The following is a 19,043-nucleotide window of genomic DNA, read 5'->3' as shown; positions in this document are numbered from 1 at the left end:
TCATTATAACATACTTCTTCCAGCCAAATCATTTTTGTAACTCTGCTGTAATCTATCAAGATTTCTACAGTTATCTATCTCATTCACAAAAACAAAAAGAGAAGGCAAGCAAAAGAGAGAGAAAATGGTGAAAACTTCCCTAATAAGCCTTGCCTTCTTGTTACATAGCCCTTATCTAGATTTCACAGACTGGTAATTTATATCTCTAATACAAGAAACACCTCAACCACTAGTGCAGGATTAAACTAGTAACGTAGCAGCCAACTGTTAACTCTCAATACCAGTAACACACACTCCTGTTGGTAAGGCAATTAACCAATCCTATAAATAATAACCCTTACATTAATGTACAGAATCATAAATGGAGAGGTATATCACGTATTCACTTCTCAAGAAAATGAGGCATGCACTCTGCTTCTTCATGGGAAATAAAATTATTAATTCTATCTTTATCTAAAATTACCAACTGCTTGATGAGAAGACATCCTTGTCTCTGAAGTCATCTACTGGCCTTTTTCTGCAGCCGCTTAAGAGACTCGTCTCAAAATTGTCATCATAATTAGTCCAGGGGCAGTGAGTATGCCCAGATCAGAAAAAGTAAATACAAACTCTTTCTGTTTGCACCTTCTTTTCAGGTGAAGATTAGACTGAGCTGTGCTTTGGTATGGCAGGTATGAAGTCTTTGGTATGTAAACCACAGCTGCTGCTACTCACAAAAGTACTGGAGCTTCTGGGATGGTTTGGGCTGCCACCTATAATCAGACTTGTGTGCTTCCTAACCAGGAAGGCTGCCAGAAAAGTAATGGTCTGTAGCTAGCTGGTATAATCAAAGTCTCTGCTACTGTGCAGCAGGAAGAGAGAGGCTGACAGATGAATTTTTAGGGCACTTTGGGAACATTTCTGTCCAAGTAAGACATTTCTCAATGTTGATTATTTTGCTGTCTCTTCATCCTCTCCTCTGCCCTGGCTTCTAAAACAACATATGATTTAAAAGACAGGTAGACCTTTCTAAATTACAGACTACTCTTGTGCACTCTGTGGCTCAAAATAGCAGTTATCTCAGCTGTTGGATTTCTAACATATTCAAAAACAGATTTCTACCTAGAGAAGAATCCCAGTATCATCTCAAGACTGAAGGTAAAAAACATTCACCCTGTCCTACTGCAGGTTCTCAGAATATGTTCACTAGCTGTAGAATTACTGTCAGCTACAGATTTCTACTAAATTGTTTGATGGCACCATTCAAGGTATTGTATTCAACCTATAAAGCCTCGGCTAGTCTGAAAACCCATTAATGAAAATACTTTTAGCCTTATAGTGTAGTTAAGCACCAAGAAGTTGTTGAGGAATGCATTCCTCAACTCTAACAGCACCTCTCACTTTGAGGGTTAACCTTTATTTAGTTCATGAATTTAGAAGTTCCCTTTTTTCCCTTATTACTGAGAAAGAAGCAGACAAACCCCAGAATTATAATTGCATTATTAAAGAACTACATAAAATTCCTTTTGTTTCAAAGAAAGCACCTAAACCTTTAAAAATAAACATTTTGCAATACACTAAAAATAAACATCTCCCAAGCACAACAGAGTGATTTTTCAAAAGTGAGACATTAGTAACCATTAACAACTGCGATTGATTTTGCGTTAGATCCAGAGTTCTCGTCTAGTTCTGGTAATTCCCTAACAAATTAAGATAACATGTAAAATAACAGAAATAATTTCATGTACTTCAGACAAAATGCTTTTTGATTCTCTAACTATATAAACTGCATTATTAATAAAAAAAATGAGGAAAATTTCAGGTGGACAAATAAATAACACAGATCATATCAGGTAAGCAACAGCATACAATATCTGCCTGATATTTTGAAATTAGAGTATTGTCTGTAGTCCTTCTACTTGTCATCACCCCTCATGCAGCATGAAAGCATGTATATATTCTGCAAATTAATGTAATTTGACTGTTGACTAGCACAAACACAGTATTCAGAAGAGACTGAAAAACATTTCTCATAGTATGCATATCAACTGGCTGCTTTTTAAAAAACAAAAAAAAAAGTGTAGTGATCAAGAAGGATCACTTTTTCAGAGTAAAACACTCTTAACCCAGTAACTAGTCTTTGTAATAACTTATGAAAAAGTACATTTGAAATGACACGGGTAGGAAATCTTGTCACCTCACACTTAAATTAGTTCTCCAAGCACTGATGTCTGATACAGAACCTGATACAGAATCTGCTCCAGGTGTGCATAATAAAAAGGTCACTGAAGCAGAAATTGACACAATCTGTGAAGACTCTGCTTGGTGACAAATAGTGCTAGACTAAGAGGCTAATTTGTTTAAAAGTCTGAAACTGTAGGGAACTCAGGACAAGCCTGAAGACAATTTTGTAATCATGCAAGATAAGGAAGAGCGGGAATTCTTTCGATCCTTCAGGTCACATTTGCCTTTAGCAAGAAGATAAGAGAATGGAAGGAGGTAGCCACTGAGTAGGAAGAGAAGATCTATTAAATGATGCATAGCTACCCTAAGACTGCAGAACAGAAAGGCTGACATTTGTGGAAAGCACAAAGAACCACTTCAGACATTATTTCCCCATAGTGGAGAGAGAGAACACAACACAGCCTTGCCTCTGTTATTCCTGAAAATTTCCCATCAGAACACAGGAGAAGCACTGCCCCTTGGCCCCACCATGATCACACATCACAGCAGAACCGCCTACTCCTTTCCCCCCAAGCAGACGACCCCCAGAGCTCCCTGAGGGCTCAGAATTGCTGACATCAGCTCTTCTCAGGGCACAACCCAAAACAAGGGAAAGGAAGAAAACTCAGACCTGGTGCGAGTGAGGTAGCTCCAAATACAAGTTAATGAGAAGAAACCTCCACACTGTACACTTGCAAAGTGGCACATTAACCCTATACAGTCCCCCTTTGGCACCTACAAAAGATCTCCTCTTTGTCATCCACCAGAGCCACCTGTGCGCCAAGCTCCTCAAAGTTCTGTCTCCCACTCCCTACTCTTCTCCCTGCAGCTGGAAACTTCCCGTGGCTGAGAGCAGTCAGCAGCACACCAGAGATGCAACCTTCCCCCCAGGGATCCAGCCAGCAAAGAAGGTAGAAGGAACCACCACAAGGTAAATGGAAGACCTCTCTTTCAGCTGTCCAATACAATCATTTACCAAAACACAACCAGCCAAGCAAAAGTGATGCCATCTATTATAATTACATCTGTTGGTTTAGGAATAAAAAAACAGATGTCTCTTAGACATTGCTGGTGCAATAGAATCAAGAGAGCAAGCGAACTACATCATTCTGGTGGGGAAGGTAAGCCGACCAACTGGAGGGCTGTGGCATTGTTGCTTTACTCCAAGAGGACTCTGTTGAACTGTGCTCCCACAATGCTCTAAAATTTGAACTGAATAGTTTGGGGATAGTACAGTTCCACGTACTGCAAGTCCACGTGCACTTTACCTCCTAGTGCAGGTAGATGACCTGCCTATTGCTACAACCTATTGCTGTGTTGCTATCAGTCACTGCTTTCCCCATGAGGCTAAAAAAGGGAAGTGAAAGATGCCTCTCTGACAAAAAACTTTCTCAAAATTCTGACCTGCTGATACAGACTAAGTATTCATAAGCTTATTTCTCTTGAACCTGTATGAGGTCTCAGCACATTTTGCACACCGAATAGAAGCTGTCATGAATAGAAGTGATATGGGTAATAGAACTCACCTACACTGTTCTTGGCAAATTTGTCAATGATTAATGTGCTGCCACAAGGAGGAAGACCACACTATGCCCATGCTGTGCTGGATATACTTATCACACACATTACATGTGTCTATACCTATGAGGGACTCCACACTTAGAGCTTTCTCAAAACCCATATGGGACTTCTTAGAAATTAATAACTTTTGTGATTTTGGATCTGGAAGAACTTGGGGACGCATAAGGGATATTTTTTATATTTTCAGTTATGTCATACAATGAGTCTTTCCAACAGTTATTTCTGTTGTCACATGATATTTGTACGACACTATTCCTATGATTAATAAGCTATTTTTAAAAATGTATCAGCTATACAGCAATTTATTATCTTTGGTTGGCTTTAATAAAAAGCAATGCAGTAAAGCTCTGCAGACAGCTGTACATAGTTCCATCACTACAATATTTGGGATATATAAATATGCGTAAAAGCGTAAAAGCATAAAATGCATAAAAGCATAAAAGCATTGTTAACTTACTATTTTGATATCTTTATTTCACAGACTCAAAAGAATCAGATTGACTGAATATACTCATCCTCGAAGAACACCTCAGATGATAGTTATTTTATGTTACTAAAACCTAGAATTTTTTTCTGACCTCCATGTTTTGAGGTTTTGTTTTCAACTGGCTCAGTTTTTTCCTTGACAGTTATTGTCTGCCCTTCACAAATAACGTATCTGGAGGTAAAACAATAGATATCATCGAATTCTACAGACAAGTAAAGTATTCGGTTTGAATTATCTTTACATACCTATAGTTTTCAATCTATCAAACCATCTGTCTTATTCTAGATGCAGAACACTATTGGTCACTACAGCTTATATATATATACACACATAAATACATACAAACACATACGTGTCTATAGCGTGCACATACATTAGAACCTCCAGTTTTCAGTGACAAATGATTTGTGGCCTATAGATTCCTACAAAAGGCTAAACTCCCATTCCCTTTGAGGTACCTGTAAGGCACCAAAAATCAGTAGAACAACACCTGACACGTGAAATCGGTTACAAAAACAAGGTAGTTAAAACCAGCAATATTTTGAAAATTCAAGGCTATTGTACTAAAAGATATGTAAATCTATAAAAGGAAAATATAGTTGTTGTTTACTGCTACATATCAGCAGTGATCTTTCATAGTTTGGTCTACAGTAATAATTTATAAGTTAAGTAGTTATAAATTTTACATGGTTGTTACTATTGCTGTTTGTACTTTAAAATGTGGGTTATCTTGTAATTTATATAATCACAGAAAATATTCATGTGGTCCTGTAACTGAATAAATACTACTTATTAAAATAGCAAAAGCTGTAATTTATCTTTCACTATCAACTTGTAATTCCTTTTTATTTCAGAGTTTCAGAAAAATGGTTCACTATGCTTATTTCTTCAGAATGAAAAAGTGATAATTAAACAGCAGTTGTTCTTACACTGTGTGAAAACTCCTATGGATCCCTAAATGGGAAATGGAAAGACTGCAGTAGAGAGAAGAGGAAAACAGAGTCTTCAGACATTTGCAGCCCACAGAACAAAGTAAGGTAACGTAATCAGAGGAGCAACAGAAAATAGTTTAGTTTCACCTTAGGCCTAACCTTCCCAAAGACATTAGCCCTGCTAACTATGAAATATTCAATCCGTAGTATCTTTCCACAGCTCCAGGACAAAGTCTGCGACAATTCTGCTGATCATGATCCTTTCTTAACCCAGCTCCAAAAATCATGTACTAATGTGCATGAGTGGGTTATCTTTTCAGAAGACTTAAAACAGTGTTAGAGATAAACATAAAGTGATTTTTGAAAATATTTAAAATCCATTAATTAGACAGTTATCTTTGACTTGTTAATGAAAAATATCTTTCTCTTCATCCTATTCAAGGACATTAGTGTCAAATCTGGACATCATTCTCCAATCAGAAGAATGTAGCACTGATAAAATAAATATACAATTCTTCCTTTCTTTATGAGGCACATGTCAAAAATCTCCATTTAACTGTGCAAGGTACCACACCCAGACCACCCTTCATTTCTTCTGGCCATCGGTTGTACCACAGCACCTGCATGCTCCATTCTTCAGCCATAAACCCATATACTTCTGCCAAAATTAGAGCCCTCACTGCACACTCCCCACTCTCTGGTCCCGTTCTGTCCATGTAAGAGGCCCATCTTGTTTTGTCAGACATGCTGTCATGCACGGTGACTCTTTATATGAGTCAGATGTAAACAGAGCTGACAAGATGAGACCTCATATGCTAACTTTCCCTCCCCAAACAGGTAGTGAACCCGAGACCCCACATCTCCCCATTTCATTTTCTCATGGATTGCTGTTCAGAAGATGTTTCTTCTACAGTCCTAGAAAACAACACTAAAAGCCATCCCAGCCTGGAACAAAATCTCCAGGTAAGTAAACCAAACTCAACTTGTTCACTGCTGCATTTGTCACATAGTCAATGTCTGCTCAACAAGTAAAGACACTGCCTCATCACAGTGAAATTTATTCTCTTGTAAAGGACAAATGGAGACCATGGAACATTTAAAGCTTTCAAAGAGCTTAAGTGAGGCTGTATGATGCATAACGCTTCTATAGGCACTCTACAGAGACACAAAAGTTTACCTTTGAAAATGTCAATGTCACTACCAACGATTGCAGAAACTGCAGCAATCCCTAAAATGTTCTTTCATTGTGTTTCATCTGACTCACCCTGCAGTAAGTTTTCAGTGCTGCTTCTCCACTCTTCAGCTGAAGTAGTCGCTGATTTTTCAGAGACCACTTTCAAAGCTCTGGAGACACAGCATTTAACTAGCAGAATCTGTATTATGAAACTGACTCTACAATGCTGATGTGGTCACCTCCCATTATAAACTACGAACTCAGTAATGGGTGGGGAAACCAATAATGTAAATTCTGGTAAAAGCTGGTCTGCACAAAATATTGAGAAAATGAAAGAAACCTCCTTAAAAAAGCAAGCCAAAAATCAGAAAGATTATAGATAACATGAAAGTAGTCTGCAGCACTCTGTGTAGTCAGTGTGCATTTGCCTGAAACAGTTAAAAGCACAGTGACCAGAATGGTGACCGAAGAACCTAGAACAGAAGAAAGGAAGCTACTTCAACCTGAAGGACACTCAGGAACAAACAATACCCAGCTTGTGAAATACTATTTCTGAACTACTGAACCTCCATGTCAGACTGATAGGTACATACATGTTGCTAGCATATAGAAGAATTTTACAGTGAAAGTCCTTCCATTTACTTCCTGGAGACCTTGGAAACAAGACGGATGTACACAGAGAAGACACTAGAAAATCCAAAAGAAGAACAAAGGAAGTTAAAAGACTTCTAAGGAATCCATGGATGCACAATAGTTCGTTTATCAGAATCTAGCAAACATTGTCTATTCTTTTTTTTTTCCTCTTGCAACAGGTAGAGATGGAAACTAACCTGAGGCAATAAACATGAAAACCTACGCTGTGCAGACAACCTGGAGAAAATACACAAAATAAATATTGCCCCGGTTCTGGTTGTCAGATCCCATGCTCTAAACTGACACAAGCTTTGAAGGAAGGTGATCTCACTTTATAGCTCCTTAATCCCTTTTCAATTGCTGCCAAGTCCTTTCAATAAAACAAAAAACTTCGGAATTACACACATATACCTATACATACACAAATATACATACACACACACATATAAACACGTATACACACACATATATAAAATTCAACTAACAGAATATGACTGCTATACTGGAAATCTGTACTTTTCCTAAACCTTACATTATTTGTATTATTTGGTTCAGCACTGAGAATTGGCCTCTTGAACTCAGTGAAATAAAACCGAAGCAACAATTTCTGCAGAAAACCCAGCTCAGCTTACAGCTGAAAGGACAATATTTACTGAGCCACCTGTAATAACAACCTTGCTCTAAGTCAGTGGTCTTTTGCTCAACCACTTTCTTTTTTTAGCAGTCAGCATGACCTTTGGTCACCAGAGGAACCAGATCAATAGTGTCAACGTGAACCAATCCTTGCTGAAGCAGTTCTTTCTTTTTGGTCCTTTGCTAAGCCAAGAAAGCAAGAATCACCCCAACTCTCAAATTATGAGCCTAAAATGATACACCTCAAGTTATGTGCCTAGGCAATTTAAAAAGTAATCTGTTTTTTAGAACTAAGCAAGCTCAGTTTCCTTTGTCTACTGATTTAAGAATTTCTGTAGTCAGAAACTTGTGTGCTCAGTTTTTGCAGCAATAACCATTTATAGACCAAATCATCTCCCAATGACACACTGTTCCAACGTTCACAGTTTGTAAAATTAAAAAACTGAGTGTATGTATGGTAACAGAATCCACGTTCTTTGAATTTAATCCTAATCCACATTTATCATTTGGTAATTAATGCACACAGAAAAAATTCTTCTTCAAGTAAAATGTCCAAAAGCTAGCACAATAATATGATATTTTTTCTTTTTTAACTTGGAAAGAAAAGATACTATGAACAACACTGGCTGTACTGATGCTAGATATAAGTTTCTGATGTCTAATATCATACACCATGCATGTAGGAGAGAAAAATGCATCAAACTATGTATCAATTAATTAATGTATTAAAGTAGTAAAACCACCCATATAGATAAAGTAAGATTTTTGTTATAAGTGGCTATACAGAAGAGAAAAGTAGCATGTATTTATATATGAGGTTGTAGGAAAATTTATGTATTTTTTCAAATTGTATGCAGCGCAGATATTCTCTGTAACATAAAAAAAAAAGGTAGAACTCGGAGAAAACCAATCAAAAGACTTTAAAAAGTCATCTAGTCCATCCTCTTATCCTGCACTGCTCTACCTGATGTCTGAAAATCATTAATTGGAATTCTTTGATTTCCTTACAGTACCTACTTACAAAACCTTTAAGTGATAAAAAATTGTAAGCTCCTGCAACTTACTTTCTTTGCAGATCTGTCCATTTTTTCACTATTTGAAGCAGTAAAGAAATAAAGAAACTATTCAAGAGTGGCAGCTTAATTTTGTAGACTTTCAGGTCCTGGAAACTTACAAAGGGTCTTCCTTTCCCGTGTTACCACGTCTTTTTCTCCAACAGTAACAGCTACCTGTTTTCTCCCACTAATACTGCAGCATCCCACTTGTGTGGTGTATAATGTTAGTACCGGTGAGAGTATCTGCTGTGTACTCGCAATGGTGAAGTGAACATCTGAATATAAGTGGAAACATTGTCTATAGACCCATTTCTGTTGTTGGTGTGCTAAAGGATTCAACACTACAACACTACTGTAGGCAGACATTTTAAGCCCCAACAATCCTACCTTTAAGACAGGGTAATTAAATTTGGTCAACAAAGATTAGGACTGTGAAGCACAAGGAAATTATAAGAACAAATCAAAGGAAGAAAGCAGATGAGAATTCAGGCCTTCTTGATTTCTAGTTTATTATGGAAAGCAGCAGAGGGCAGACTGTTCTACAGATTTTGGGATTCCTGAAATGTTGTGTTTTGAGAACTCATTCTAATAATATCAATGAGTTAACCTAAATAGATGAAACAAACTAATAAAATGTAGAGTTTTTCCCCTAGAAAGAGCAGCAATTAAAGAAAAGGCAAACTCTGCATGAGCTTTTTAAAAAGCTTGCCAAAATTCTGCTCATTTTCATTCCTCAGCTATTTAATAATTCAGGCAGTACATTGCAGTCAAAATGCCCATTTGCCATTTCTGCATTTGTATAAAGCATTAGTCAGTGTTTTTTAATCATGTTGCCTATCTTTGGAACTGTCATTGGCCTTTCTCATTTTGCTACTTCGAAGAGAAAGACCAGTGATAACACTTTCCTGCCTTGAAAGGAAACATGCAATACCACCTCTACATTTTATAAACTGTGAGAATGTCCATTTTACATTTCATTCACATACCTTTCCAAAATGATGATTTATCCTCACACTCGAGTGAGGTGAAGCTACTTCTAAATAGCTCTGCTTGTTCTATTCTGCTATTTTTTCCATTTGAATGGGTTTTTTTTCCCCTCTCATTCTTTTAGGATATCACTTTCAATAAATGGGTATCTAAATGTTAAGGTCATCATTATAGAATATTATAACAGGTTGCCTTTTGCACATGTAACTGTACATTTTGAAATGAAAAATGCAGAAGTTTGAATATATGGGGGTTTTGCATGGAATAGATTGGAGGATACACAGGCACATGGTGCCACGTGTCATATCCTTACAAATATTAATATTCAAGGACGCTTGAGTCAAGAATGTTCATTTATATACAAGCCGTGATACTGCCTTCCCCTTAGCTCCTGGACAAGGTGGTCCATGGAGGAGCTGTGCTACCAGGGCTTCTTGGAACATGCCTCAAAGTATACAAAACCTCAGTGGACCAGCCATTTTTTCCTCCTATTTTCTCACAGGAGTTAGAAAAAGAAGAGATCCAGTGACTAGATTCTACAGATCCAGCATACTTATTTAACTGGCAATATTAGAAGTCTGAAGAACTCGTAAGAGCTCTTAGTAAAACCACTGAAATTACTTTAGTGCAACGTCCTGGACAGAAATTCCAGAAACTGTGAGGGGGAGCAATACTTCCCCCTCACTGGGGGTGTCAGTGTGGGGAACTGGAATCAAAGATAGAAATCTAAGAAAACAAATGTCTACCGAATTAAAAAGACAAGCAGGACAAGACAAGAACTCAGGGATACCTGAGTAATTAAGATTACCACTCTCCCAAAATAATGCTGTCAGAAGTCTGGGTGAGTTTCTTTTGCAGCTGTGGGTGGGTACTGATATAAGTTACTGCTGTTCTGCTTCTCTGCGTAAACCCTCACCTCATTCCCTCTGCTGGCTTTCATAGAGTATAACTGCTGGGGAGATCAAACTGGGTCATGACGGGTACGCAAGTGAAACTTAGCAGCTTCCCTTGCTCTCTAGTGGGTAGTAGGCTACTGTCCAGAAGCTGGTCTGAACATGAGCAGATTGCTTCACATTCTTTAACAGATGTCACCAATGCCCTTCTTGTCTCCTCTTTTAAGATGTCTAAACATCAGCCAGAAGGTACTGCTAGTTAAGTCTACCCAGATAGAAAACTGCAGTAACTCATCCAAGTTTTTTGGGATGCAAGTAGACCAAAAGCAGGCCACATCCATGCCTTGGAAGCCATGTAGCAGCATTACGATGGCAGCAAGCTTGTGCTAACAGCTAGCAGTACTCTAAAGACGCAAAAAAACCCCAACCCTCCCAGTGTATTCTTTGCAACATTTGAACAAAGGAGAATAATTATGATAGAGGCAAGTAACCAAATAAAGTTCATAAAACTACTGAATGTATATCTTATCCCAAACATAATCCATCAGCCGACTTCAATGGTGTTAAAGATCCTGTGAAAAAAATACTGTGTATTCAGGTAATTAAAGATCACCTCTAGAGTATTTCCAAGAGAAAGAATTAAAATTAGAATGGCAGATATAAGCATGACAATCTTTTATTTTAAACACCTGGCTTCCTGAGTTATATTCTGTTCATATTATCATAATAAAAATCATTTTTCCAGTCTAACTTAAAATAAATACTTTACTGGATATAGTATCACCATTAGGTAACAGATACGTGAACAATGGTCAATTCATTGTACTTAAACTCATTGAGAGAACCTTTAAATGTTCCCTAGAGTCAGTATAATTCTCAGTGATGCACTGATTTATTGCAGCTTACCTACAAGTTTGCATTCAGCAATTGTGCAATAGATTTTACTCTAAAAAACTAGGAACCTCAAGGAATGATACTAGTTTCAAACTCTGAACTTTCTGGGCTACAGAAAAAGAAAAGGTCTAAACAGAATCCCAAAAAGCCACTCTGGAACTAGGAGTAAAAATAATCGAGCTTCCTTTTGGAGCATGGCAATTTATAAATATCAAGTTATGGAGTATATTTTTGGTGCTATTAAATTTGGTAATATCTTGCTCGGAAACAGCAAAGGAAATAGTTTCACCTAATCAAATTATTTGCTAGCAGGATCTCTGGAATATCTTCAAAAGGCATATGAACAAGTTATTGGAAAACAGAATAGCCTTCCTGATTTTGTGTGTGATGATTTGTTAATGATTACATTAAAAAGAAAGTGATTCATAATGAGTTTTTAAGGCAAAAGGGGATTATTACAATGAGATAATTTTATCTTTCACGTAATACAGGTCATGGGGTTTTGTTATGTGCTTCTTGCATTATTGTGATTCTGTTTCTTACAGGCATACGTAAGTTAGAAAGTGACTGAATATTGCTTTAAAGATGTGAACAGAAGCACTGTTTAGAGTGCAGATTGTACATTCTTCCATATTACACTGAGCCGCAGAACTGTCTTACAAAGCCACAGTCAGACAAGAGCCTTGCATGAAGATGGTATCATTCTCTTACTTGATATGGAGAAATACATGCCTCCTACCGGCTCTTTCCTCTTTCCAAACCACAGATCCTGCTGTCATGCAAAACTTTGACATGGAAGGTGGATAGTTACGTAAACGTGAAGTCACTTCCTCAAACAGAAAACACCTACAATCAAATGATTTTTTTTTCCTTCTAGAGGTTTCTCTGCATTTTTGCTTATGGAAAACTAGCCAACAATATTTCATCGGATAAATAGGTTTTTTGGGGGGATAGATTATAACTAAAAAAGAATGAGATGACTACTGGGTGAACCTTCAAGACCAAGAAGTGGAAGACACTGCAAAATCTATACAGTACTTCAGAGTGGATGTATTGAATATCACCAGCATGTATTAAGAAACATTCCTAAACTATAATATAGATCACTAATGCAGAAAATCTTTTAGCCAGTGAGAATGACCTTCCTAAAGAGATGTAAGGCAAGACTGACAAAGTCCATTCCTCCGAGATCATTGGGTTGTCCCAAAATGCCTTTATTAATATGCATTGCTAACCTGCCAGAAACAAAGATATCGGATAATTTCATGAGGTCCTTTCTGTCATCAGAGATATGATGCTTCTAGTAAGGCTCCAAAGAGTTGCCGGTCAAGGTTATTCATACATCTCTTTAGTGACTTGAAAGTTAAACCAGTGCTGGTAAAATCTGCAAGTAACACAAAGGCTATTCTTTGAGGAAAAATCAAAAGGAGGAAAGTCAGCCCGCTGAATTCCAGTGCGTGTGGCCTGCGCAACAAAACGGAGGATCGAATCCTGAAAAGTAGTGACTAAGTAGGATTCAGGAATCATAATACACAAGCAACTCATTATGAACTACTTCTAAAACCAAATGCTATCTTTGGATATGTGACAATGAAATTAGAGACAATGTTAAAAGAGCTAATGAAATATTGTGATATTCGCAGACAGAAAGGGAAAACAGAAAAGAATCAAGGACAAAGAAAGTATATAAGCTACCAGTACAGTTTATCAAAAAGACAATTGAGATTATTTGCTTATTGTCTATAAATCTGCTACAAGAAAGAAAAAATTACTGCTGAAAAGCTCTTCAATCTGAGAAAGCCATAACAAGAAGCAATTCCTGAAAGCTGAATTTGAAAAAGAAGCAAACTGGAAACATGGAACAAAGTTATTATTTTTTAAATAATGAGGGTAATATAGGAACCCAGTGAAAAAGGGTGAATTGTGCATTTTATGTCTTCACATCAAGTCATATGTCTTACTGATAAGGTAAGCATAAATAAATAATAAAGCATCATATGTTCATTTATAAATATGATACTTCATTGACAAGTGGGAAGACAGGATGGGTACCAAAGATCATGAAATATACGCATAACAGATATCTTGTATAATATTTAAAATTCATGTATTGGTGGCTTTAGTAATTCAGTGACTGTAAAATAAAAAACTGGCTGACAAGACAGAGGAACATGATATTTAACTAAGATGCCCGGTCCTAGGAAAAGACCTCAGTGACTTTGCCATAGTTGCCATAACTCCTGGTTAATTAGGTAGGTACCTTTAAGTAGCCAGACTGCCTGATTCTGACAACTGTCATCAAATGCATTTGCACCTACTGTTTAAATGCGGGGGAATATAAATGCAATAGATGAATGTGGAAGTAGTCCAACATGTAAGGAGCACTTGGAAAGCAGATTACTGCATCTACTCTGCTAAGTAAAAAAATACCCAGGAGCACAGCTAGGAGCAGATTCCCTGATTGTCCATATGACGTAATTGTTACTTAGCTCCCAGACTCCGTTTCGAAAAGATGCATTTAGCTCACTCTGAGACCTAACCAGGGAGTGGTTCAGAGGGAGGAATATTCCAAGGAGCACTACCCATAGACAATGTGAAAAGGCTGTGCCTGGTTTGGCTTCTTCTGCCCTAGAGAGTCTTTCAGCTCCATCCCCAAAGTTTTTTCATCCTCAAATACCACTGCATGCATTCCTACCATATTCTGGAGCTTGTAAGATACATCCTTTGTCTTGTGTTATAAAAACACTGTGCTATAAGGCTGAAACACAGCCCTCACATTATTTCAGAGGCTTTGAAGTGAAAAGAGAAAACAAAAGTAAAAAATCTTAGGCCCGCGGTGGACCCCGGTCAAGTGTTATGCTGGGAGACATCTCAAGAAACAGAAAGACCTGAGTAGTTTTGAGGCAAGATACTCCATTTCTTGGAGTTCAACAGATCCCTCAGATGGACACATTTTTGCACTGCCCATACATCCTCCGAGTCACCAGCACACACAACCAAAAGAAAAAAGTGAAAACAATTTATGTGGGGAAAATCTGAAACAGGTGAAGAGATTCTGTCATAAATAGTGACTAGGAAAAAGACAACAAATAATCAGGTGTAAAATATAATCTTGTTCATAAAATCCAGAACTCAAGTCCAGCTAACTAAACTCTGCTTTACTGTCGAAGCCTGTAGAGTGATAAAAAGCAATATGAACTATGGTAAAAAAATGGTAAGCTAAGAATGCTCTGGCTCTAGAGGTTAAAAAAACCTTAATCCTGAAGGATTTCCTTCTATGAATGTTAAAAGAATTGTTTAAGAACCTAAGGGCCATGCAATCCTTTTCCAAGACTGCAGAAGGTCAGTAGGATAACTATGTAGCTTGGTCAAGCTTTTTGAAAATAAGTATAGATGGCAAAAACTTCCCCTGGCTCCAGGAAAATCCTGAAGTATGACACATGTCTATCTTGAATGTGTTGTGATTCACCCCCGTATATCTGTTCTGTCTTTATAGTCCAGAGGGCAACAGCCAGCATACAAATTTGCTGAGGTCTTTTCTGCTTGTGCAACAGGAAACTGCTACCCACATCCTACATTCTGAGGATGGAAGGGCATGTATTCAGCAAGCTCCCTGGCACAGTCACTTGAAGCATAAAATACAAGCATAGCATAGGTAATTTAGTACCTTTCAACTATTTGAGTTCGGCAACCTTTTAGTGCTTAAGAAACAAGACTTGAATATTGCTTCAATATACAGCATTTTTTAATTTAAGCCAATTTGGAAATCAAAGGTTTCATAGTATTTGCGCCCTTCCGTGTGTATTTTTCCATGTATATTGTTTTGTATAAGGTACGTGAATACCGTACAACTGTTACGTGCATATTGTTTGATTTCTGATATTTGTTAAACTGTAAAATTATGCCTGACTGGTGAAACACACCTGCTTTTATGTCAATTAAAAACGTATTTGGATTGAAAACTCAATACCTATATATATAAAAAAGATTTCCACCAGCAATAATGAAACTGCAACAGGGAAATAAAAGGAACAGAAGCTCAAGCAGTGATATCTGCATGTTATAAAACATTTTAAAACTCAGCCACTCAATGAAGAGCAGATTCTTATGCATAAAATCATGCTCACAAGAGAAAAGTGTGCACTTAGAGACAGAGAACAGTGGAGGAAAAGGAAAAGGGACAGAGCAAAGACAGAGTCATAACACTCTTCACTATTCCATGACAAGCTATCAGTTAGTAAGACAATAAGATCCGACAAAATTAGCTAAATAGAGTAAGATAAGGAATAGGTTGACACGTGAGAAAACATTTTGACTACTTGAATGCCACATATCATTAAATTTCATTCTAAAGAGCATCTGTCTCAGCCACGGACTGATTTTTTAAAAAGAACTGCACTTGATATTTCTAGCTTGCATGAAGATCATGCAGCAGCCAATATAGTGCCAAAATTAAAGAGCAAATCTCTGCATGGCTTACTTCCCTGGACCTTTATTCTACGTTTATTATCAACACCGACCACACAGAAGCTGTAAACAATTTGTACACATGCAGTGTTTGTCCTGTGGGAACCTGCTTTTAACTGATTCAGGAATGATGTCAACAGTAGTTCATTTCTGGTAGTAGGCTGCAAAATGTTGATGGTTCAATGTCCATGACAATGAAAGGGTAAAGGGAGAGGAGGATGGAAATTAGAGACTCAAGCAAACATTAAAATCGTGGATTAAGGGTTATATTGGAGTTTTTGGATCACCTCTATTATCTGATGGGATTAAAACAACATAAAGCAAAAATGTGATTAAAAATATTTATATAAATAACTGTCAATGATAGGAAAGGCACAGTCACGTTCTCCCATAACATCTGAATGAGAATGTTAAAGCTTACAACTATGGTATCATTTAAAACTAATTAACAAGGTAGCTTATGCAGACATCACCCTTTTGAAGATGATGACGAAAAGCTATTTGGAATTTTGTACTACTTGTATAGATATCCTTCTGAAATAAAAAAATATTACTGTTGAGACAAGGCCTTATATATGGAAATTCTGATTAAATAGCCATCCTACATCCCAAGAGGAGCTGCTGAAAACAGAGATGTTCCTCATTGAATTTTGCAGTTTTCAGTGACCAACAGACAACCGTTACATAACTGCACTCAATCTTTTGAAACATCTTTTTATATTTGGAACTCTGTGACCTGACTCCGCCCTGCTTGTTTGGCTGGTCTTTCTGCCTTACCTTGTCTTTTTCATGGTAAACCATGTTTGCAAGATGCCTGACAAATTGAAAATCAGTCTAGCTAATACCTTCAGTTCATCCATAACATCAAACGTTAAATAGCAGAGGAGGAAATCCTACTGTGTGGTTTCATGATTGATCTAAACAAATTTAAGTCCACACTATCAACAAAAGCCATGCTCCTGACTTTCTCGCTGCTGCCCTTGGCTGAACAGTTCCATCGTCCTCGTGCTGATACTACGGCTCATTCCACTGCTACACAAACACAACAGGGAACCACTTGTGCTGGAAAACACCTCCACCACAAACGACAAAACAACTTCTTTCCCCCAGATTGTATTTCCCAGTTCCAGCGCACCAGGCAGCAGGAGGGAAGGATGCGAATACTGGTTGGTGGTGAAGGGTACTGAATGGAACCAGTCCTCAGAGTAGGAACACATGCAGATTAGCTGCACCCTCTGAGATAATGTTAAATATTGTATTCCAACCTTTTTCATCTTTTAGTCCTGAACTCCTCAAATTCAAAAATAGATTAAAAGAGGGAAAATGTGTGATTTTTCTGCATGTTCATTATTAAAAAAATCTTATTAAATTAAATTACACTGGATTTGTTGGCTTGTTACTTCAGAAAAAAATCAACCTATTGTTATCTGCCTGAACAGACTAGAAACCTAACACAAGGCATCCAGGTTCTAAAAGAGTGTTATAGCCTACAATACTTTGGTGGGTTTTCCTACTACTTTCTTTCATATATTTAACTTCTCTTTGGCATTTTTGTTTCTAAATTAAATTTGGTTTTGCAGATTTTGGAACTACGGTAGTATTAAATTACTATGTGACAATCAAAAGTGAAACCGTCCTACTTAATATCAGTATATATTAAGAAGCAAAAAGTCAGCAAGCAAAAGCAAACAGCAAGTGATTTATTCTGTATTAATCCTATTTCCTATTTCTAATGGTATTTTACAAAGGAAAAGACCGTAAATTAACACTTATCTAACGGGAGAGTATGCAAACAGAAAAATAACCTTTTACTTTTTTCTTATTCCTTGCACTATTTGCATCTGCACAGAAAAAAAGCTTTTTGGTGAACAGTTTCAACAAAGAGGCTGCCAGCCATTCACACTACCAATACAATAAAACTAACAATATGATTAAAACTTCAAGCAAAGCTTCACTGAGCTCATGGATGATGGAGAGAGAGCTGAAGCTTTAGGCAAATATATAACCAGTCATACAAGTGTTAATGGCTGAAGAATCTTTAAAAAGAAAAAATATCTTGAAGTTTTTAAATCAAAAGCGACTTTATTTAATGTGTGAGTTGGCTCTGAACACATTAAAGCAGAAAAGAGGAGAACACATTTTTTGCTGCAAGGTTTTTTTTCTTCTGCAACTTTCAGTTTAAGTTAATCCAAACAATTGGAACTCCAAATTTCTATCAGGTGTATCAAGTAGATATCTAGAACATTTTTCATTTTGAACATTCACTGTGGTATAGTTTGCTCTGGATTACATTTCAAAATTGATTATCTTGAGTTATTATGATTCTGAATTCTGAAATAGGCATTGTAAGGGAAATCCAAGTACAGGACAAAAGAGATGGATCTGCATATTCTTAGGAACTTACTAAAGTGAAACAATTTCATGATTTCAGTGCTTTTTTCTGACCTTCCCTGTGGAGTTACTCAAAAGAGACCCCTCTTAAGCTTCTCCTCAACACAAAGAGGAAAAAACAGGATAAAAAGAGGCAAATGGAGAAGATCTAATGAGAGAAAGCAGTGGTGGAAAGGACAGTCCCAGGAATTGCAGCACTGTTCTTCCTTAGCACTTCCTTATCCAGTTCACGTATGCAGCACAGCTCACCATTTCCAGTTACCCAAGTGGCTCCTAGCCTTGGCAAGTGACCTTCTCTAGGAAGGTCAACCAACCAACCTCAGCTGCAACCCAAGAACTCACTAAGGTATGAATCCTCAAGATTTCTAGGAAGTACATCAAATACATGTGATCACATTCTCAGAGGAGAATGATTACAGATAAACAAGAAGATGTATTTTCCAACTTGTTCTGAAAAAATGCTTGCCCATAGTCACAAGTCAAGATATCATTGCCTCAAATGGCTTTTTGATGTGGATTTTAAAAAATAAATCTGCACCAGAATTCTCCTAGTGCTGCTTCTAGTATTTTATCTTGGGAGTGCTCTTCCTCTCTGCGAGCCACTTCAATCTGATAGGTCACGCACAAGGGATGAATAAGAAATACATGATGGCTACATCTCTGAAGGAAAAAAAGAACACTTGCAGAAAAAGATATTTCTAGCCCAGTGTATTT

The 19,043-nt window shown here is 37.3% G+C and overlaps 1 protein-coding gene across 15 annotated transcripts in view; it reads right to left on the bottom strand.

Annotated features, from left to right (window-relative positions):
- Positions 1-19,043, bottom strand: part of STXBP5L (syntaxin binding protein 5L) — a 207,819-nt gene that overhangs the window by 149,969 nt on the left and 38,807 nt on the right. The window lies entirely within an intron of this gene.

The sequence above is a fragment of the Chroicocephalus ridibundus genome, chromosome 1 (assembly GCF_963924245.1).
Source record: "Chroicocephalus ridibundus chromosome 1, bChrRid1.1, whole genome shotgun sequence".
NCBI classification, from domain to species: domain Eukaryota; kingdom Metazoa; phylum Chordata; class Aves; order Charadriiformes; family Laridae; genus Chroicocephalus; species Chroicocephalus ridibundus.
Note: the sequence above shows the minus strand (reverse complement) of the source record. Positions and strands in the feature narration are given on the sequence as shown.